Source organism: Lissotriton helveticus, chromosome 7 (assembly GCF_964261635.1).
Source record: "Lissotriton helveticus chromosome 7, aLisHel1.1, whole genome shotgun sequence".
Lineage (NCBI taxonomy): Eukaryota > Metazoa > Chordata > Amphibia > Caudata > Salamandridae > Lissotriton > Lissotriton helveticus.
The window spans coordinates 62,559,469-62,583,233 of NC_136068.1; the positions used below are offsets into that span (position 1 = coordinate 62,559,469).

A 23,765-nucleotide genomic window follows, 5' to 3' on the forward strand; every position below is an offset into this window, starting at 1 on the left:
GTTCATCAGGAAATTGATTCTGACGGTCGCTGGGTGATCAAACTGTTAATTGATAATATACCATTAGTTATTTTTAATGTATATGCTCCTGTTTCTGTCGATAACAAATTTTAGGTACATATTTCTGACAAATTGCTTTCTTACGATGATGAATACATTATTTTTGGTGGTGATTGTAACCAAATTCATGATCCCATTTTAGATAGACACTCCCAAGTTAAATTTGTTAATTCCAAAATGCATTCCCAATTTACTTCTGCCATCCGGCGTAAATCCTTAATTGATATCTGGAGACTTTGTCATCCAGATCTCCGAGAATACAGCTATTCCCCCCCCCCCCCATAATACTCAATCTCGCATTGATTATCTCTTTTTTAGTAAATCTCTGGCTCAATGTGCTCTTAATTCAGAGATAGGCTCCATTTTAATTTCAGATCAAGTCCCGGTTTTTGCTGATTTTGACTTAATTCCTTCCCCAAACCCCCCCCCCCCCCTCCCTCTGGCAGATGGCGTTTTAATAATTCCCTTCTTGCAGATCCTAAATTCTCTGGCCAATTCAGTTCCTTTGCTAATGACTTTTTTATTACTAATAACCTCTCTGATTCTTCTCCTGCTATGATTTGGGATTATTTTAAGGAGTCTGCTTGAGGTTTTATAATTAATTATGTCTCTCAGAAAAAAAAGACTTTTGAGAAACAATCTGCCCAACTCCTTGCTAAAATCAAACAACTGGAGTATACCTATTACCAATCATTCACCGACTCCTCGCTAAAGGATTTAATTTCTGCCAAAGTCTCTTTCAATAAATTGTCTACTGATGCCGCTGCCTCTTATCTTTTGAAATGTAACACACGTTATTATGGAGGTCAAAACAAAATGGGGAAGCTTTTAGCGAACTATTTGAAAACACGCCGTGACAGAACCCGGATTGCCTCCATTACAGATTCTATGGGTAAATCTCTTTTTAAAGATGATGATATTCTACAGGAATTTGTCTCATTCTACAAACAACTTTATACTCCAGAACCCCAACCCCTGCCATCTGATTTATCCGATTACTTTCAGTTGCTTACTTCTCCCTCCTCTCCCCATGTTGATTTTGACGCACTCGAAACGGACATAACTTTGCAGGAAATTTCTCATGCAGTTTCGGTTTTACGACGAGGTAAGGCTCCAGGCCCGATGGTTTTACCATTAAATTTTATGATCATTTCTTGAAACTTCTTCTTCCTCACCTTCTTCTCCTATTTAATTCTTTTATCAAAAACGGCTCTTCCCAAGGAATTTTTCAAGAAGCTATGATTTGTCTAATCCCCAAGGAAAATAAAGATCCCTATTTTTGCAAAATTATTAGCATTGCGTATCGATCCCATCTTACCTGAACTCATTGGACCAGAACAGTCCGGTTTCGTCAAGGGACGTTTATCCTTAGATAATTCCAGAGTTTTCTTTAATGTACTTAGCAAAGCCTCTTCTACACACTATCCGCGTGCTGCTATAACTCTGGGTGCAGAAAAGGCATTCGATAGGATTAGTTGGGATTTTATGTTTCATGCTCTCAAATGGATTGGCTTTCCTCCTAAACTGATTTCCCTTATTTCCTTATTGTATTCTGGTCCTAGAGCTTCTATCTTTGCTAACGGAAACATTTCTAATTATTTTTACCTTTCCATAGGCGTTCGTCAAGGTTGCCCTCTGTCCCCTTTGTTGTTTATAGTGGCGCTGGAACCCTTTTTAACAAAAGTAAGACAAGAAGCTCTAATTACCGGTTATAATCCTGGACCCAACCAAGTTAAATTATCTGTTTATGCCGTTGATATCCTCCTATATTGCTCTAATCCTGAGACATCTCTTCCCTCTTTCCTCTGTCAAGTTGACAGCTTTTCAAAGGTCTCAGGTTATCGCCTTAATCGAGATAAATGTGAAGTCCTCCCTCTTAATGTCTTATGTCTTCGCCATTACTTTGATCACACAGGTTTTTCTTGGCAACCGACTAAAGTGAAATACTTAGGATTATGGTTCTCCTCTTCTATTTCTGATACTTTGAAATTCAATTTCGATTATATTACCAAAAAATTAACTGATTCAATTACCAGATGGCACCCTCTCTTTCTTTCGTGGTGGGGTAGACTGGATTCCATAAAAATTATGTTAGCCCCTATAATTTTATACTCCCTTTCCATGATACCTGTCCGCATACCGAATTACTATTTTAAGAGGTTAGACTCAATCTCATTGAAATTTCTCTGGAAAAACAAACCTCCAAGGATCGCCTTCTCATATCTTAAAAGAAACAAGTCTAATGGAGGTCTTAAATTCCCCGACTTTAAATCTTATCATTATGCATTCTCTTTTAAACAAGCCTCTTGATGGTTATCCACTGAATTCCCCACTCACCCTCCTGTTTGGTTATCTATTGAAAAATACCTTACATCAACGTTTGACTTGCTTGAAACTCTTACGTTTACTGCTAATACTTCTTTCCTTCACTCTCCTATTATTGCACATACACAACATCTCTTAGCTCCCCTTTTATCTTCCTCTTATCCTTCTATTATTATTGTTTCTGATCCTGTCATAAGGCAATTGTGATGCTATCACCTTAGTGCAAGTGAAATGAAAGTGAAACTGACAGAGACTTGAAGTTGTATCGCAGGTTAGCAGGGAGTGTTGTTACTATCGGAGAGGATGGCAGTCTCTGAGCCAGAACTACTTTGTGGTGAAAGTGCAGGAAAATGTCACTTGAATTTTTCAGGAGTTGCTGGTCACAAAAAGACCTCTCAAATACGTTGTCTCCACCAACTCTAAAAATTCCAAGAGAAAGCATGATGCGGGATTCTGAGCGGGTGCACTGCATACATCAGGGCTCTAATCACAGAAAGCAATGTCTACAGTTGGTTTGAGCTGTGGTGGCTGCTCCGCTGTGGTGGCTGCTCCGCTAAGGCGGAGAAGCATTGCCCCACTGCTTTTTAGCAGTGAAATAGAGGGAAAATCAAATTATTATAACTTGTGTTATTATCATTTTATTTTCTCCTACTTCTGCGGCTTTGCTCGAGAGGTAGCACCCTCCTATGTGTGCAATGACTGCTTGGCCAGTCCTGCGCTCTTTGCATGTTCTCCATGCAGCCTGCATTACAGCCTGCGTTGAGAAAATGCCCAGGCTCACAGCCAGCAGCTGAGCACCGAAACACGGCCAAGGCAGTGTTGTGATTGGCTGACTGGGAGCCTGGGTGTGCTTCCTGTGCAAGCCAGTGAGAGAAGACTACTGAGGAGGGACGCGGCGGGGAAGTGGCGAGAATGTACATTTATTATTTTATTTTTTAAGACCCCCTGCCCCCCTACCTCCGATCATTGCTGGCCGCCACTGATTTTAAGGTGGCGGCTGCGCCCCTTCGGTCCCTGTTTCTCATCATTATTGGTACAGCATGTGGTGGACTCGGTTTGAGTGCAGATTTTAAGAGATGCTTGAGTTTGGGGCATTTCTTAGGTGACTGCTGAGTTCTGGTGTGTACAGAATTTGACCAACAGAGAGGTGCATGTGGTCAGTACAGGGAGAGTGATGTGTCCTTTTATTGCAGACTGGAGAGACTTGGAAAGCTAAGAGATTTCATTGCTTGGAAAGGTGCCTGGCATTTGGCCAAACCAGGGAACCCTTTATTGTTACAACCTAAAGCTCTGTAAACTACTGGTTTTATAGCTGGGAAGTCATAAATTGTGAGCTGGAATGTGTTCCTCCCAGGTGACTGCTGCCTGCTGGAGTGTGTAGAGCAAAAATAAAGAAGAAGGGAAAGCTGGTCTGAATTTTACATTTTTATGGTGACATTCACATTTCAAGCAATTGAATTTTCTTTTAAGTGAGGTTTTAATTGTTAATTGACAATTAAAAGCATACAGAAGGCAAATTCTACTCAAGACCAGATTTTCCTTTTTCAGGGCTGTGTAGCATTGTGCATGTTCACTTTCACTTTACACACTCCAGCAGGACTACATTCCAGGTCCATATTTATGACTCAGCAACAATACTCAATTCCTAGACGCTGGTCATAGCTAAGTGCTAGTCGTTCTTTACAGGGCCCACCTGCTCTCACTGGCAGGTTTGTCACTATGGTGATCTGACAGTCAAAGTGTTTATTTGTTGCTGTCAAGTCTTAAGATTGCTTAGGAGTGACCTTTCCAGAGCTTCAGTGTATTTATGTCCAATTGTACAAATGGCTAACTACAGTAGCTGTTGAAAGCATTTAATGCAGTAGGATATGGGACAGTTTATGATGTGTTTAAATATTTCAACACTATACAATCACAATTGCTTTATAAGCTTTCTTCCTTTGTCAAATTTGCTTTGAAATTTACAATTTGCCACTATTTTCCTAAAACATTTCTCTGGGTAAGAACCCCCCCACCCCCCAGCACCCGTTCTGTTGGCTGGATTGTGCAATTGTGACACTTGTGACATAACACTTATACCCTACGTTTACGCCCAACCATTTTCAACTGTCACTAGCCGCCACTGGTGGAGTGCATTCACTTTTTTTTGTGGCAGCACACAACTTCTCTCCCAAGCAAAGCATGTACTCCTAGCTCCCAACATGTGGATGCAGCCAAAGCCCCTCTCATCATGGTTCTCACAGTATACCTGGCGAGGGATGTACTGTCAAGTCAGACCCTAAACATTAAGCTATTAACACTTCCCCTTAATGGTCATAAGATTGGTCCTACACTGTTACCTTCATTTAGATGCAAGCAGTAAGTGCCCAATAACACAGAATGGTATTTAAGACAGAAATATCCCACCTAAGGCATTTTACAATACTGCAGATAGAATGGCATACTAAAGATATATACCTCTATGAAGATATATTTGGAATATTCACCAAGAGTGCAAAATACTATTTTCAGTACTTATTAATGTAACCCAAAGCACTCTCCAAATCAACAACCATTGGCATTAAGACTAGGTCTGCAGGTTTAAATATTATTTGCAAAATACAAACTATCTTGACCAACTTAAAAAGTAGAAAATAAAATAGTGGTCAACGCACACCAGTCCTGGCACTGTGGTGCATTCCTTTTCAGACAGCTGTGCACATATGATCAGGTAAATGCTGTCACTCACAGTGCAAGACAGCAATAGTGTCAGGGAATGGACCCTTGTCTGTTGCTGTGTGATGTGGTGTGTGGAAACAAAACACCATGGATCCACCAACAGCATATATATTCTGATGGGGCTCAAAGTTATTCTCTATTCTTCCCCATGCCAAACAATAAGACATAGAGGAAGGACCTCTACACCCTGCAAGACCTAGAAGGTCACACTATACAAAAGAGAATCCACTGAACATAAGGACAATCACTGATATTCATGGAAATGTGCTTTTACCATTGAAACTTTTTGCTATTCATAGAGAATGGCAACAGCCTTAGAACAGTTGCAAGACAGCAGCAATGCAACTAGTCCTGAGAGTGCTTCCCGTCCTGCGCTGCTTTGTGGTGATGAATGTGATGTTGATACATGCTGGTCACATTATGTTTGTTACTGTCATAAAGGGGTTTTAGTACGCAAACCCAATCGTCTGTATTCCGATTGGCGTGCTGTTTTGCGCACATATTCTGCACATTCCACCCAGGTTCAGATGCTCTTTCTACAAGAGGAGTAAGATGCACTCTTAAATGTGCAGGGGACCTGTGATGCTAGTTTGCCTTGTAAGCATGACTCTAGATGCTTTCCTATATCCACCCATGACTGCATGCTCATCTGAAATAGCTCTGTTCCGCACATCATCAGGCACTGTGTCCACCCAGCATGTGATGGTATGGTTGAGAGTTATCACAGATGTACTCTCAAAACTGCAGGTTTGGACTGAACCCCAAAATGTATTTAACAGAAGTAACTAAACACCAGATAGGTGATATCCCACCAGCTGGATAACATCTCAATAAACAGCTGCAGGCTAAATATAAGTTGAAAACAGCTGGGTGGCAACATGTAGAGTAAGACACCTGTTCATAAAAACAGAGAGCACACACTGACTCCGCAAGACACCTGACCACAGTCGATGTCAACAGATAAAATGAGCATTTTAATAACTTATATTGATAGTTATGAGCGAATGCTGGAGTGTAGCTGGTAAAGTCGTCCTTGACCTTTATTAGGTCCTGCACTGGGTACCCCACCAAGCAGGCGCTTGGTCTGCCGAAGGCTTTATTTCATAGTTTTGAAGGCGGTGATGGGACGATGCAAACCATTTGCTAAAACACCTGTATCACCAGTTGCATTATTGCCAGACACTTGTTGTACATTTAGTTCATCCAGCACAACCCAGACCTAAGACATTGATGTATGTGTGTATGTTTAATATTTCTGAAGTGTGAACCAAGCAGACTGTTCAAGGGGAAGCCCCAGAGAGGATCCAATGGGTGGAAGGATAGAGAAGGAGGAGGTGGAGCTAGTGAAGCGGTGAGAGGTCAGCCTATCAGAGGTAGTGTTCCCTGGAGGGTTCATTTTCAGCTTCTTCCAGGATTGTGGGAGTGTTGGTGCTGATGAATGATCTTTGAGGCAACAGTATTTAGAGAGCCAATGTTGTGAAGCTGGCTGTTGTAGGAAGCTGGCTCTGTGTATGCTATACAATAGTGAGGTATAGTGTGCAGAGCCCAGTGGATCCTCAAAGGTAGGCAGAGGTAAAAGTAGATAATACCTTACTCTCTATTTGTGGTAGTGTTGGTGAGCAGTAAGACTTTATCAGAGGGTAGTGTTAAGCATTTACCGTACACACTCAGGCAAGAAATTATGTCACACACTCAAAAAATGAACTCAGACCAATGGTATGTAACAAAAATATTTCTTTGCTGTATTGTATTTTTAGAACAAAGCAGGACTTGGTACAGGTAAGAACAATTTTACTTTTCAAGACAGATTGATAAACAAGCAAGCTGGATGAATAATGACTTTTGTTACAGTTTGTAAAATATGCAAATACAGTTGTAATTTCTTTTGGATCACTTTTCATACTACTTTTTAGATTACTTTTTCTACTCAGTGTGATATGCCTGGATATCACACTGGGACATTTCCTAGATAAAAGGTAGGTAAAACAGTTTTTATCAAAACAAAGTTTCTTATGATTATATACAAACATCCTCAACACATACGTTTTTCAGAGGGAAATAGTCAATGCAATCCCCAAGCCTGTAGAGAGCAGCAGAGAGCCAGAGGAGAGGAGAGGAGAGGAGCGGTCTGAGCAGTCAGAAGCTGCAGCGAGCAGGACGAGCAGGACGCCGCCGCCGCCACCCATCAAGCAGCCAGTATCGAGTGCGGAGGTCTTTCAAGCTGCCAAGCACCAAGCGCTAAGCGACAAGCCGACTACTGAGTGCCGAGTACACCGAATACACCGGAAAAGGGGGGCAAAGGGGTTTCGCGGAGCAACAGCGGGGCTAACAGAGGACAGAGGACAAACGCGGGGCTACGGCGCTTTGCTCCAACACGCCGGGACACTACCGCCTTTTTGTTCCAGATTGCTCCAGTCAGCCCCTCGGCCCCGGTCCCGGTCCCAGCATACGGGACACGGGACACAACCCACCTGCCCGCGAGTGAAGGCGGGCAGCTGAGAGAACATCTTGCCGTTCTATGGAATTGCTGGCAACAACCGGGTTCCGACCCTGACGACTACTGGCGGTGGTGAGAGTGACTACGGCGGCGAGAGTGAGTACGTGACAACCTCTACCCTTACTCTTCATCCATACTCACCCCATAAAATCCGAAAACAATTAAATGATTAACTGATCCCCAACTGATCCCTACTGGTGTTCTGACGGCTGGCGGGTGAATTATTGAAGAGACTAGACCACTGCCAGCATAGACACCCACCAGTCAGCGAGAGAAGTGTGGAGAGTGGGCGAGGTGACGACAGGTAGGAGGCTGAGGCTCCCGGAGGCAGGCTCCCGGTAGTAGCCCCCCTCCCCTCCCCTCCACCACCTCCCCAAGGCTGAGCAAACGTAGCAGAGCGGTGGCTGCAGGAGAGGGTGAAAGACCACAGCCTACTGATCACATCACATTACACTCACAGCCCACCTACAGCAAGTGAGTCACTGCCCGGAAGCGGTTGCGGAGTGGCAAGCAGGAAGCGCACTAGTCACTACAAACCACCGCAAATCACCGCAGTGCCAACAAGCACCTAAAACAGCGGTCCACAGCAGCAGCAGCAGCAGCACAGTCTCGGTGACATAGACACGGAGGTACGGAGACACAGTGAAACTGTGAGATTTCAAGTGCCCCTGGAAGGGACTCATCGGATCACTATGAGATCGGGAAGAGAACGAAGACCTCCAACAAAACAACCAGCCAAACGAAAAAGAAACAACACAACCACAAGATCAGCGTCAACGGAAAAGAACAAGCGAGCTCCAAATAACATCAAAGAAAAAGACAAAATAATTAGCGATATCACCCAGCCGGAAAGTAGCCCCAATGCAATCAACACCAGCACTACCGACGGTTCACAAATCGGTGGTCTGCAATCCGATAAGGACATCAATCACAGCCTAACCCTACTTCCAGAACAATCCAGAAGCAACAAAAGGAAAAACACTCACCAATTAATCAACGTAGTGGGACAGCAAACGGAAACAAAATACAACTTTCAGCCGAAAATGTACACAAAATTTGCCTTTCTAAAAAACCCAGGAAATGTCATCTTCTCCTCAAATGTTTCCATCACAGGCCTCCAATCTCCACTACAACCCACTAACGCAAACAACGCTTTGCCACAAACCAAAAGCTACATAGTAGCAGAAATACACAAGGCACCGACCCCAAGGGAAAGAACGGATGACGGAGGCGAAGCAGACGTAGGGGACAACGGGGCAAAAGAAACCAGAAGGCAGGAGCAACTAGAGGGCACATCGAGCCAAGCCCCCTTACCAGAGGAACCAATCGAGGGAAGCATTGACGGACGAAATGAGGAAACAAACCAAATAAGTCCCTCACCAAAGGAGGACACACCAAGGAAACACTCCCCAGAACTGGAAGGGCCCCCGGGGCCTCATAGCATCAAAAAACATCCATCTCCAATCAACCCCGCCTTACACATACAGCAAGGGGTGGCAGAATCAACAACAAATCAAGAACCAGCATCCCCCCAAGCACCCTATGCCCACCCAAAATTAGAACAAAAAACTCAAGGCCACACTGTGGCTCCTGACACACCGGGATCAAAACCTGACCATGCAAATTCGTCACCAAATATTGCAAGAGGGGACCAAAGCTCCCCAGATAGGGACATGACCTTCCTGGTATCCCAAGAATGGAGTGAGCTAGTGGCAACATATAACGTTACAGGACCTACCAACGGCAACAGCGAAGAAAGCTCCCATCTGCCCACAGAGGGGACCGGAGATCCCCTTAACTCCTTCTGGGTAACCCTACTCAACTCAATACAGCTATCATCAACGGCACTTCAGTATCAATCAGATGAGCTTGACCTACAACTGACAGTCTTACAAAGCCTAGCAGAGGCCACCATGGGGATCGACAGAAAACTAGCTGACCTTAACGGCCTCATAAAAAGAGGACAGGAGTCAGCTAAACTAAATCAAATTGAAAGAACCAACTGCATCTGCTCGCCAATCATTGGTAAACTATCATCTATACCCATAATGTTGGAAAACCTTTTGGAGGACATAAAAACAAACATCACAAAGCCTCCCCCAACAATCGAAAGGCACGATAAGACCGAAACAGAACCAACCACAACAAAACTTCTATCAACAGAGGGAAGGCCCGACACCCCCCACATCAAAGGGGCACCAGGAAACAGCAAAGACACACACAAAACAAAAACAAGCATGCAGTGGAGCCAGCCCCCACCCATCACAAGCTTACCTGAAGAACCCCCTCGGAACATCCCCAAAAGAGGACAAACCGAGCTACTGGAGAGCCCACCTAACGCCCGGGCCCGACGAAAGCAAAAAAGAAAGGGCAGAAAACAGCAAAACCGGATAGTAGAGAAGAGTACAGTCATCTTATCACACCGAGGGATAAGGAGCTGCCAGGTGATAGTATGCATCAAAGGGAACTTATAAATCTCCCACTATCACCTATAAACCCATCGCAAACAAAGATGCCAACAGTAGTAGGAACAGGATCCTTTACACTCTTAAAAAAGGCCCCCAGCCTCTACTTAGAGCAGAACCCTGTCGGCCAAACACTCAATCCGGCAACTAGAAATCCACCAGAACAGGAACAAATAGGGCAACGGGCCTGTCAAGCAGCAACAATACAACTAACCTCGGAAGCAAGCAGACAGTCCCGAGAGGATCCCAAACCAATTCAAACTGAAGTTATATCAAAAAATCTCTCAGAAAAATGCATCTGCAATAAACATGCGACCAGTACCAGTGAAACAACAAAGAACCGCCGATCAACAAGTGACGCCAACTCAGAAAGCAGCCAGACGAAGGAGAAATCGGAGGAGGTGACATCCAATTGCGGAACAACAACTTCACACATCCACAAGCCACATGGGAATATCCAAACCAAGCAACAAACGCACCAGCAAACACCTCCCCTCGGAGAAAAGGACTCGGACATAATCCTATTCATTCCCGATTCATCTCCAGAGGAAGAGTGGACACTTTAAACAGGGGCAACATTTTAAAACTAACCAATTCAATAGAGAAATTAAAAAATATAAAAACCACGGATCTGCTAACACTTGAATTCCAACCAGCCCCCCACCCACAAGGAAACGAAACAACAAAGACCACATGGTCATCAAGGGAGGCAGCAAACTTAATTATGAACGAATCTCCTAGATTCTCACAGTGGGGAATCAAGCTCGAAGCAGGAAAAAAGCCAGCCTACCCTACTCTGCTCCTCGAAGAAAGGAAACAAGAACGCACCCAACTGGCTAAATCAATACTGAAAGGAGCACTTAGCTACTCCCCAGGGTCGGATAAATACTCATCGTCTTTTCACAACCCCACCTTTCACCAATCAGCACCACGTAGTCTAATAATTACACGCACTATACCTGGAGGTGATTCCAACTGACAAAAAGCGTCATTCCTAACAACCGACCCTACGGCCCCCCTCACAAAAATCAAAATATGCAGTTGGAACATTAATGGCCTTTCAGACATACTGGAGGACCCAGACACATTAAATTACTTAAATAGTTTTGACCTGATTCTCCTCCAGGAAACATGGGAACCAAACGATATCCCTTTACAAGGCTACACAACTCTGACCCATCCGGCAACCAGAGGTTCTCAATATGGCCGAAGCTCAGGGGGACTTGCAATACTCACCTCAATAACTACCATTGGCACCAAGGAAGTAAAAAGAGTAAACATCACCCCGCCAAATGAAATACAGTTCATATCATTCACAGTCAAAAACGAACAGGCCACTCAACAGCTACATGTCATAAACACATACATTCATCTGAAGCACAAGAAATCTGGGTCAAGGGAACTTGTCAAAAAACTGACAAGGCTCATGGTCGATGGGGACATGGAGAACATACTAGTGGCAGGAGACTTCAACCTCAACCTCTTTGGAGACAAAACCATAGACGAAATGACATAGGAAATGGACACCATCTGGAAAATCCCAAGCCAATCTATCCCCACTCGAAACAAATACACCAAAACCTCAACCCAGTTAGTACAAGATCTTGAGCAATTTAACCTAAGAGTGCTCAACGGTCGACTCATAGAGGACATCGCTCCAGCACCAACATATTTCTCATCAAGCACTACTTCACACCTTGACTTCATGCTTGCATCACTTCCACTATACGAGAAAATAAGCTCATTCAAGATAGGAGAAAGCACCCAAAGTGACCACCTGCCGCTAGAAACCAATCTTGGACTGACCTGTGTGAACGAAGCAGCTGCAAGAAGATACATCGCCACAGAACATACCATCAACTACAGAAGAATAGGATGCAAGCCCACCGAGCCTGAGAAACTTCTAAATAGCGCTAAAATAATTATACACCAGATATCCAGCTCAAACAATAACCCACTTGACGCCTGGGTAGACTTCGTAACGGAATTAGGAGCCAAACACGCAACAGAGATAAAAACTCAAAAAGGCAACAACGCCGCCAGGATCACACATGGCAAAATAACAACTGCAGAGACAAAAAACATAAAGCGAGAAATAAAAAAGACTCTCAAAGAAGTCCGAAAACACCCTAACATCGAGGACACCCAAAAAAATCTCCGCAAGCTAAAAGCACTGCTAAAAAAGAAGACCTGGGAAAGAAAAAGGCAACTAAACGAGGACCTCTGGGTAAAAATCCTTCACAACTCCAAACAGAAGAATAGTTCCGGCTTCTGGAAGATCATTCATAGCCTCCAACAACCAGGTCACAAAGGCATCAACTCCAACATCTCGGAATCTGACTGGGCTATCTATCTATCAGCCCACTTCAACACAGACGACCCAGCAACGGTCGAGCTGACAGGGGGAGACAGGTCAGATGCAGCGTGCCAGAGCTCCGACAACCTCGGCACATTTTACCACAAAGAGAATCAAGCCCGCAGGTGGAAACCAACCGAGGACCAAACCCCAACTGAGGCTAAATGTCTATTACCAACACTCGACCCAACCGTATTTCGAGAAGAATATTCATTCCTGGACACACCAGATAGGTTAAGAAAACTAATCCTAAAGGGCAAACTTGAGGGGGCCCCCGGTCCCAACGGGATACCGCCGATACTATATAAACAAGACCCTGCCTTCTGGTGCAACATCCTGACACCAGTATTCCACGCAATAAGAGAAACAGCAAACATACCAACATCCTGGAGAGGCTCGATAATAAGCCCGATTTACAAAAAGGGAGCCAGGAACGACCCAAATAGCTACCGCCTTATAGCCTTAATCGATACAGAGGCAAAATACTACGGAGGCCTCATTTTGGAGGAATTAACATCTTGGGCCACAGCAAATAACATCATCCCAGCAACCCAAACCGGATTCCGCAGCGGCCAGGGCACCTCGACAAATATCATGGCGCTAACTCTTTTGTCCGACGCAGCAAAAGCTTCCAAGAGCTCTCTCTTCACGTGCTTCATTGACTACAGCGCTGCATTCGACCATGTTGATCGGCACAAACTCTGGCGGAAGTTGGAAAGATGGGGAATTCCAGGCCCACTCTTACAGCAGCTGGTAATGCTATACACCGACACTTGGGTCAGGATCAAACTGGGTTCTGGCTCGCGCCTCGAGACAAATCAAGACCAGTAAAGGTCTGAAACAGGGCTGCGTCCTAGCCCCCATGATGTTCAACCTCTTTCTCGCAGACCTTCCTGGCGAACTGGAGACAGTTAAATCTCATGCCCCAAGACTAGGTAACATCACGCTCTCAAACCTCCTCTATGCAGACGACCTAGTCCTCATCAGCCGGTCCCCTGTCGGTCTCCAACATCTCCTTGACAAAACCAATGCATTTTCAAAAACCAACTCATTAACAATCAACTTAAACAAAACAAAAGTAATGACAATAAACTATCATAAAAAACGGAAACCCGCATAGTTCCTGGACGGACAGAGGTTAGACCATGTAGCCTCTTATAAATACCTAGGCGTCACAATAGACGGCAATGGTTCCTTCAAACAACAACTAGAGGCCATTCGTCGAAAGGGCACGACATTCTACCTATCGATAAAGCCTCTGCAGAAAGCACTCCCTGACCGGTCACTGGGCCCTCTCCTACAGGTATTAAGAGCTCGCTTACAGCCCATGCTTACCTATGGTAGCGAGTCCATGCAAGGTAAAGATGCAACAACACTAGATAAAACCATCAGTCGAGCGTACAGGGCAATATTTCATCTCCCCACCAACTCATCACCCGCACAAATTCGCCTCGAATTCGGCCTGCAGAAACAAGCGGTGGAGAGAAGAGGCGCATATCTAAAAGGCTGGCGGAAAATCAGAGATGCCGACCACGGATCCTTAAACGCCCACCTCTGGACCGAACTAACCATCAGAGACAACTCACCTGCAAGGACCTACTTAATGGAATCACTGAAGATCTTAGGACTTGCAGACCTATGGGAGTCGGCAACTGACCCTGGCACCTTCAAAAAAGTGGTGTCGAAAGTCACCAAGTTGGTTTCATCAATCGAGGACAAAGCCACCTTAGCCAAGAGAGCTCACGGATGGGTCGTGTTGAATGGTTACAGTGCTCTAAAACCACAAGAGTACCTAACGACGGGCCTCACACAGAAGACAAAAAATAAGTTCCTTAACATCCGCATGGGCAGAATTCCTATAGCTCCGCTCCTGACACCATGGATAAGGGAAAATCCCGCAAATCAATGCCGCCTCTGTCTTTCTGGGAAAGAGTACCTTATACACATTATTTGCATTTGCACAAATCTCCGGGACATAAGGCGCTCCTTATTTCGGGCTCTATGGAACCAGAAGGGCATAACGAGCTGCAGGCAGGCCGTGATGCTCTGTTTTAATCCCGATGAAACTCAGCTAAACTGCAGAACAACAAAATACTTTGATATAGTGGCCACAAGACTAAACGAAAAATTCAGAGGGCTTTCTCAAGCAAAAGACAAACAATAACAAAGCAAACACCCCTGGCTATCATGGTTTTCGAATTTGGAAGCATCAAGGCCACGAAAACCCCATTGATTCCTATGCAACCTAAGCTGAGACTTTTATACTCTTAAACACTTGAGTTATTGCACTTTGCTTGTTGTAAAGAAGATACTGACTTTTTAAAATTTGTACGTTTTAAAATTGTGAGTTTTTATTAACTGTACAATAAAATAAACCTTAAACCTTAAACCTATGGAGAAAAATGAGGTTATCGGTTTGTAGATAAGTATACGGTCTTGAGGGGTTCGTTTTTCAGGTTAGAATAAGGGTTCCCCCAGGGTCAAGGATGCATGCAAAAAAACACCCTCAGCGGTACTAGGGCGGCCTGGTTCAGAGTGCTGAGTCCCAATGTTAGCCTATGGGGTTAGGGGGCCATCGGTTGGGGGCCGCTCTCGGGCAGGCCACATGGCTGAGGGAGCAAAGCTCCTAGGGTTAAGCTCACGGCAAAGGGGATCTGAGTTAGCACATGAGGTGCACCCACAGCGGCACAGGGGTGGCCAGGTGCAGAGTACTGATTTGTCATTGGGTGCTATGTTGTTTTCAAAGGGAGTTGCCGGTTTTGGATTTTGGCTGCAGGCTCAGTCCAGGAAGACTTCCGGGAGGAACCAACACCTGGACAGGTAAGTAAGAGGGGGTGGGGACGTAGGTGCACTTCAGGTCCTCTTCTCCAGGGTGCAGGACAGCTGGATGCAGGGGTGCCTATTGAGGTCAGATTTCACCTTATCAGGCCACTAGTGGTTGGGGGGGTCGCCGTGCAGAGGCTGCAGGCGACGTCAGGGAGTCCTGGAGCACTCAACCCATTGTGGACACAGACTCTGGAGTGCTTGGGGACCTTGCTGGGACCAGTGGGCCACTCAGACGCGGGCTGTAGTCGATGGTGCAGTGGTGGTTCCAGGTGTCGGGGTTCTTTGTCTTTAGCAGGCTCGGAGTTTTTGTTTGTAGATTCTTTTGGACAAAGCTGTCTTTCACAGGAGATCCAGTCTTTGTTAAAGACAGTCAGTCCTGCCAGGGGTTCTGAAGGTAGCTGCCTGAAGCACAAGGCAACTTTTGGCACAGGATCTGAAGGCAGGCCAGTAGGGCGGGGGCCAAGTCAGTTCTTCTCTACAGTCTCCTCTGCTGTGCATCTTCGTTCGTCCTTCTTTTTCGTAGGATGCGGGAATCTGACTTCTGGGTTAAGGACTGCCACCTAAATACTGTATTTAGGGGACAGTTTAGGGGTCTTGAGGACAGTGGCCAATGCGCAAAGGACCTTAGGATGACTACACCTTTGGCGTGCTCACCCCACGTGAGGGAGTGGGCAAAATTCCTAACCCTGATTGGAGAGTACTTGCCATCTGCAAGATGGTGGGCACTGAAGATTGGGCTTCACTTCACCTCCCCCAGCTGAGGGGTGAGGTTGGCAGAGGTGGGCACACCTTCTATAATGTCTAATTTTTCCCTCCTCTCTTCCCACTGAAAAGGGGGTTAGAAAGGAAGGGGGCCTGCTCCTGATAGCAGGAGAGGCTGGGGGTGGCATTACAAAGGCAGCAATGCCTTTGAAGCTCCCTAGCCACAGATGGCTCGCCCGGACCTGGGGGAGTTGTGGACACCTCTGCCCAGGAACGGATTTGTTTCTGGGCTCAGTGAGCTAAGGCTCCCACCCCAGGGGTCCAGAATCTTGTCTCCTGGTGGCAGGCTGGTGTTTACCAGTCAAGGAACCCACCAGAAGCTGGTTGTTTTTCAGGTGGCATCTCTAAGCTGCCGTCTGAGTGCATTGTATAATACATCCCACACTGGCATCAGTGTGGGTTTATTATGCTGAGAGATTCGCCACCAAACATCCCAGAATTCAGTAAAGCCAATATGCTGCTGTGGAGGTCGTAATGACAAACTCCCAGACCATATACTCTTCACTGCTTTACTGCACTTACAATGTCTAAGAATGGACGTAGACACTGTAGAGGCATAGTGCTCAAGCAACTTCCCTCAACAGTGGTATAGTGCACCCAGGTAGAGGGGTGTCTTACGTATACCATATGGAGTGTATTGTAGGCATGGCACACAGGTATGTGTGCCATGTCAACTCTTCACTTTTCTCTGCACCAAAGCATGCAGCCTGCAATGGCAGTGAGTGTGTGTAAAGGTACAGGACCTCTAAGGGTGGCATAAAATGTGCTGCAACCCTTAGAGGCCTTTCCTGGTCACAGTGCCATTGGTACCTTTTACAAACAAGGGACTTACATGTGGCCAGAGAGGTGCCAAATGGGGTGTACAGTTTTGGGAAAGAACACAGGCCTGGGAACCTGATTGGCTGAGACCTAGGGCACATCACGTCAAAGAAGTGCATCAGAAATCTGGAACAATGTGGAAAAGTTACCACAAACAGAAACCAACTTTTCTACACCTGTGCAACATCTGTCTTTTGAAGGTGATGAATGGCTAAGGATCCTCATTTAAGGCTGTGATTGTAATTTGGGGACTCCTCACGCCTATAATTTCCTGGTGAGCAGTGACACATTGCATATAGGTGCTTGGAAATGCAAATGTGTGTCACTGCACTGTATGCAGGAGTGCTGTGCATCAGTCACCTATGTTGTCCACATTTGGTGTGTCCATTAATATGTGTTTCTGTTTCACAGAAGTCAACATGTTAAAGAGGGACTGGGCTACTTTTATCAAGACTGTGGTAGCTGATGTACCTTGATTAGATTCATATCCTGCATCTTAAAGTTATTTCACATTTATGTCAGTCTTTGGTGCTTCTCTCCATGAGGCTTACATTGCTAATGGATTGCTGCTACACCCCTGTTCTTGTGTCTGCTTTGGAGGTGTACTGCAACTAGAGATCCTTTAAAAATGTCATACTTCAAAGCCTTCCTAGATACAGGTATTTTATGTCCTTTATACTTGGTGTAGTCCTGCGTCACACTGATTTTCCCCAAGTTCCGATTGACTTACTCCCTGCCTATATAGCTTAAAATATTCCAAGTGGTTCTACTTTCAGGGGTGAGATTTCTGGGCAAATGGGTGTGTTTGTTTCTGTTTATATATAGAACTAGCAGCCCGTCCCGACCTTGTCCGGGTGCTTTCAGGCTTCCCCCTACCCCCGCCTGCCCAGACATTGGCCAGCAGCCCGTGCCCCCGCCCGCCCTGTCCCCCGGCTGCTGCCTGGCCCGACCCTCGCCTGGAGGTGTTAGTCCCCGTCCCCCTTCTTCCCCAACCCCTGCCTGCCCCGACATTGCCTTTAGTAAATCACCTTCCCCCGCCTGGCCCGACACCCGCCTGCTTACCTCATTCTCCGCTCCTGAGTTGACAGGTCCTCGCCGCTCTGCTCCTCACCGCCTCTCCGCCGCCGCTCCTCCCCCGCGCCATGTCCGCCTCTCCGCTGGTCTCTCACCGCCGCTGGCCTGTCCGCTGCTGCTCACGTGACCACTCCTCCCCCGCGCCATGTCCGCCGGTCCTCTGACGCCGCTCTGACGCCGCTCCTCGACGTGAGCACGCACGTCGCGGCCGGCGCTACTTTGGGGGGACTATTTTTTTTTTTTATAATTTTTTTAAATAAGTTTTTTTTTTAAGGTTTATATAGCCTATAACCATCTACACACCCTGCCGATTTCTACGGTGTATCGGGTGTGTAGATTGGCGCAGTGGTTCCTGCGTTTACTTGCCTCAAAGCCTGCAAGTTTCTCCATTATTATAGTAGCATAGATGTAACAAAAAAATGTTAATATGTCACTTCTGTTCTTGGATTTTCGTCACAATAAAATACACTGAACATAATCTTCACAAACGTTATTTACAAAACTTTAAGCTATTGCCATTATAAATTACAATAACTTTTATTTAAGTATTAATTATTGAAAAGAAATTAAAAGCCATTGTTATTTGTAATATCAATACATGTAAGTCACGTAAATACAACACATATTGCATTACAAATGCTATAGGTGTCACATTTGCGAAAGGTATAACTATTGGCATTGTAAATGACAAAGCTATTAATTTAGCTATTTTCAAATACAAAACATAAATACAAAATTTGTAATTTACAATACCAATAGCCCAAACTTTCCTAATGCGAGACCTATTGCATTGCAAATGCTTGTTTCTAACACTTCCCTGCCACACACACACAAATACCACCACTGCCCTGTATCAGCCACCACTAACCTCAACGCCTCGTCTGGGGTAGCAAGCACTTTATAAATGCAATTACAATTACACCTCGGGCATCTGGGTGTTATGCACTCCACGTAGAGGTAGCTGTCTTATGTTTTTTACCCCTACATGTTCAGCACTCTGCCTTATTACATTTGAAAGTGGTGAGGCGTAAACTAATTTGCATATTGCACCGCAGCGAGCGAGCCCGAACCACCTTGCATCCATCCATACATCATTCATGCCTCCACCCATCCATCCACCCACCCATGCTGCATCCATACATCATTCATTCATGCATCCACCCATCCATCATGCATCCACCCATCATGCATGCATCCATGCATCCATCCATACATCATTCATGCATCCACCCATACACCCATCCTGCATCCATACATCATTCATTCATGCATCCACCCATCCATCCACCCACCCACCCAGCATCCATACATCATTCATTCATGCATCCACCCATCCATCATGCATCCACCCATCATGCATGCATCCATGCATCCATCCATACATCATTCATGCATCCACCCATCCATCCACCCACCCATCCTGCATCCATACATCATTCATTCATGCATTCACCCATCCATCCATCATGCATCCACCCATCATGCATGCATCCATGCATCCATCCATACATCATTCATGCATCCACCCATCCATCCACCCACCCATCCTGCATCCCTACATCATTCATTTATGCATCCACCCATCCATCCATCCATCCACCCACCCATCCTGCATCCATACATCATTCATTCATGCATCCACCCATCCATCCATCATGCATCCATGCATCATGCATGCATCCACCCATCCACCCACTCACCCATCCTGCATCCATACATCATTCATTCATGCATTCACCCATCCACCCACCCATCCTGCATCCATACATCATTCATTCATGCATCCACCCATCCATCCATCCATCCACCCATCCTCCATCCATACATCATTCATTCATGCATCCACCCATCCATCCATCATGCATCCACCCATCATGCATGCATCCATGCATCCATCCATACATTATTCATGCATCCACCCATCCTGCATCCATACATCATTCATTCATGCATCCACCCATCCATCCACCCACCCATCCTGCATCCATACATCATTCATTCATGCATCCACCCATCCATCCATCCATCATGCATCAACCCATCATGCATGCATCCATCCATAAGTCATGCATGCATCCACCCATACATCATTCATGCATCCACCCACCCATCCACCCACCCATCCTGCATCCATACATCATTCATTCATGCATCCACCCATCCATCCATCATGCATCCTCCCATCATGCATGCATCCATGCATCCATCCATAAGTCATTCATGCATCCACCCATCCATCCACCCTGCATCCATACATCATTCATTCATGCATCCACCCATCCATCATGCATCCACCCATCCATCATGCATCCACCCATCCATCATGCATCCATGCATCCATCCATACATCATTCATGCATCCACCCATCCTGCATCCATACATCATTCATTCATGCATCCACCCATCCATCCATCCACCCACCCATCCTGCATCCATACATTATTCATTCATGCATCCATCCACCCACCCATCCTGCATCCATACATCATTCATTCATGCATCCACCCATCCATCCATCCACCCACCCATCCTGCATCCATACATCATTCATTCATGCATCCACCCATCCATCCACCCACCCATCCTGCATCCATGCATCATTCATTCATGCATCCACCCATCCATCCATCATGCATCCACCCATCATGCATGCATCCATGCATCCATCCATAAGTCATTCATGCATCCACCCATCCATCCACCCACCCATCCTGCACCCATACATCATTCATTCATGCATCTACCCATCCATCCACCCACCCATCCTGCATCCATACATCATTCATTCATGCATCCACCCATCCATCATGCATCCACCCATCATGCATGCATCCATGCATCCACCCATCCATCCATCATGCATCCACCCATCATGCATGCATCCATGCATCCATCCATACATCATTCATTCATGCATCCACCCACCCTGCATCCGTACATCATTCATTCATGCATCCACCCATCCATGAGGGATAGTTCGAACCTGAAGCCAGTCGCATCGGGTGGCCGATCCTCTCGGCTCTCCTTAATTGCTTTCTACAGATCTTAGAGTTCTTTTGCCTCACCCGCACTCCACGAGCTAGCGTCGGTCGACAGGCGTCAGCTTCATTCCATCACACCATTGCGCAGCTCCACTATTGTAGCTCCACTGTCACAGCGATGACACGCCGGAGACACAAGAGTCAGTGTGAATCTCGCCGCAGGATTAGCAGTTACCGCGGCGACGGCTGTGACAGTGATGTGGCAGTGACGAAGGACGGAGGAGGGTAGAGGAGAGTGGCGGGTGGCGGGTGGCGGAGGGAGGAGGAGAGTGGCGGGTGGCGGGTGGTAGTTTTTCGTGGTATTACAAACAGCAGCAATAAGCGGAGAAAAGAAAAGAGATAAGACTGAAGCCCCTCCGTGCTCGCTGGGCACCTCGCACCCACCACGCCTCACCTCTCCTCCTAGTTGATCACAGATCGCAGGTTACAGGCGCAGGTTACAGGCGCAGGTTACAGGTGCAGGTTACAGGCGCAGGTTACAGGCGCAGGTTACAGACGCAGGTTACAGGCGCAGGTTACAGGTGCAGGTTACAGGCGCAGGTTACAGACGCAGGTTACAGGCGCAGGTTACAGGCGCAGGTTACAGACGCAGGTTACAGGCGCAGGTTACAGGTGCAGGTTACAGGCGCAGGTTATAGGCGCAGGTTACAGGCGCAGGTTACAGGTGCAGGTTACAGGCGCAGGTTACAGGCGCAGGTTACAGGTGCAGGTTACAGGTGCAGGTTACAGGTGCAGGTTACAGGTGCAGGTTACAGGCGCAGGTTACAGGTGCAGGTTGCAGGCGCAGGTTACAGGTGCAGGTTACAGGTGCAGGTTACAGGTGCAGGTTACAGGTGCAGGTTACAGGCGCAGGTTACAGGTGCAGGTTACAGGTGCAGGTTACAGGCGCAGGTTACAGGCGCAGGTTACAGGCGCAGGTTACAGGCGCAGGTTACAGGTGCAGGTTACAGACGCAGGTTACAGGTGCAGGTTACAGGCGCAGGTTACAGGTGCAGGTTGCAGGCGCAGGTTACAGGTGCAGGTTACAGGTGCAGGTTACAGGCGCAGGTTACAGGTGCAGGTTACAGGTGCAGGTTACAGGCGCAGGTTACAGACGCAGGTTACAGGCGCAGGTTACAGGTGCAGGTTACAGGTGCAGGTTACAGGCGCAGGTTACAGGTGCAGGTTGCAGGCGCAGGTTACAGGCGCAGGTTACAGACGCAGGTTACAGGTGCAGGTTACAGGCGCAGGTTACAGACGCAGGTTACAGGTGCAGGTTACAGGCGCAGGTTACAGGTGCAGGTTACAGGTGCAGGTTACAGGTGCAGGTTACAGGTGCAGGTTACAGGCGCAGGTTACAGGTGCAGGTTACAGGTGCAGGTTACAGGTGCAGGTTACAGGCGCAGGTTACAGGTGCAGGTTACAGGTGCAGGTTACAGGCGCAGGTTACAGGCGCAGGTTGCAGGCGCAGGTTACAGGCGCAGGTTACAGACGCAGGTTACAGGCGCAGGTTACAGACGCAGGTTACAGGTGCAGGTTACAGGTGCAGGTTACAGGTGCAGGTTACAGGCGCAGGTTACAGGTGCAGGTTACAGGTGCAGGTTACAGGCGCAGGTTACAGGTGCAGGTTGCAGGCGCAGGTTACAGTTGCAGGTGCAGGTTACAGGCGCAGGTTACAGGCACAGGTTACAGGCGCAGGTTACAGACGCAGGTTACAGGTGCAGGTTGCAGGCGCAGGTTACAGTTGCAGGTGCAGGTTACAGGCGCAGGTTACAGTTGCAGGTGCAGGTTACAGGCGCAGGTTACAGGCACAGGTTACAGGTGCAGGTTACAGGCGCAGGTTACAGGTGCAGGTTACAGGCACAGGTTACAGGTGCAGGTTACAGGCACAGGTTACAGGTGCAGGTTACAGGCGCAGGTTACAGGCGCAGGTTACAGGTGCAGGTTACAGGCACAGGTTACAGGTGCAGGTTACAGGCACAGGTTACAGGTGCAGGTTACAGGCGCAGGTTACAGACGCAGGTTACAGGTGCAGGTTACAGGTGCAGGTTACAGGCGCAGGTTACAGGCGCAGGTTACAGGCACAGGTTACAGGCGCAGGTTACAGGCGCAGGTTACAGGCGCAGGTTACAGGCGCAGGTTACAGGCGCAGGTTACAGGCGCAGGTTGCGTGTAGTAGTAGGCAAGCAGCAGGTCGCAGATCGATGGACGACAGATCAAGTTTTCAGCTGAGACTTTCAGAGTCTTTGAGTTATAGTTATAGTCTATAGTCTATAGGCTATAGGTCGTCTGTAGACTGTAGACTGCAGGCAATGCTTCACCACAGCAACATATTGTAGTTTCAAACTTAAGCCCACAGTGTGCAGATGACCTTACACACAACTACAATTCCCAGAATGACTTCTTTTGTTCAGGGACAGAACAGGACGGACACTGTTCTGACACAGAGTCTTCTGGTAGCTGTGGCTGCGCACAGTCCTCCTGTTGCTTCTAAGCGCTGTGCAGTCCCCCCGAAGCCCCCTCCTTGAGCAGCTGTGTTGCTCAGACTGGGAAGGAGAGACTTTGATGTTCTCTGCACGGGCTTATTTCCTCGGGTGTAATTGCAGCCGCTGAGCGCGGCAACAGGTGGTTTAATTAGTGAGATATAATTCAGCACTTATTCAGGACTCACCACTGACCCTGCCGAAGGTGTATTGCCAGCTTCCTTGTCTGCTTAATGCGCCTGTCCGGCCACTTTGCCACGCCTCGCGGCCCCCGCTTCGCGGGAGCCGCTCGTAGGCTTGCGACCTTGTTAAAGAGCCAACTCCTGGGCTTCTACTTGTGCACCTGGGCACCAACGCGC

At 47.0% G+C, this 23,765-nt stretch overlaps 1 pseudogene across 4 annotated transcripts in view; it reads right to left on the minus strand.

The window, feature by feature from the left end:
* The window catches only part of LOC144768055 (epidermal differentiation-specific protein pseudogene), a 151,152-nt pseudogene that overhangs the window by 79,639 nt on the left and 47,748 nt on the right, over positions 1-23,765 (minus strand). The window contains exon 1 of one of the 4 annotated variants that reach the window (XR_013598451.1): positions 20,887-20,910. The exons of 2 other annotated variants lie outside the window; for them this stretch is intronic. The product of XR_013598451.1 is annotated as an epidermal differentiation-specific protein pseudogene, transcript variant X5 (transcript). Of the gene's footprint in view, positions 1-1,665; positions 1,689-20,886; positions 20,911-23,765 lie in introns of those variants that run through there. One more of the 4 variants, XR_013598450.1, reaches the window with a different exon arrangement.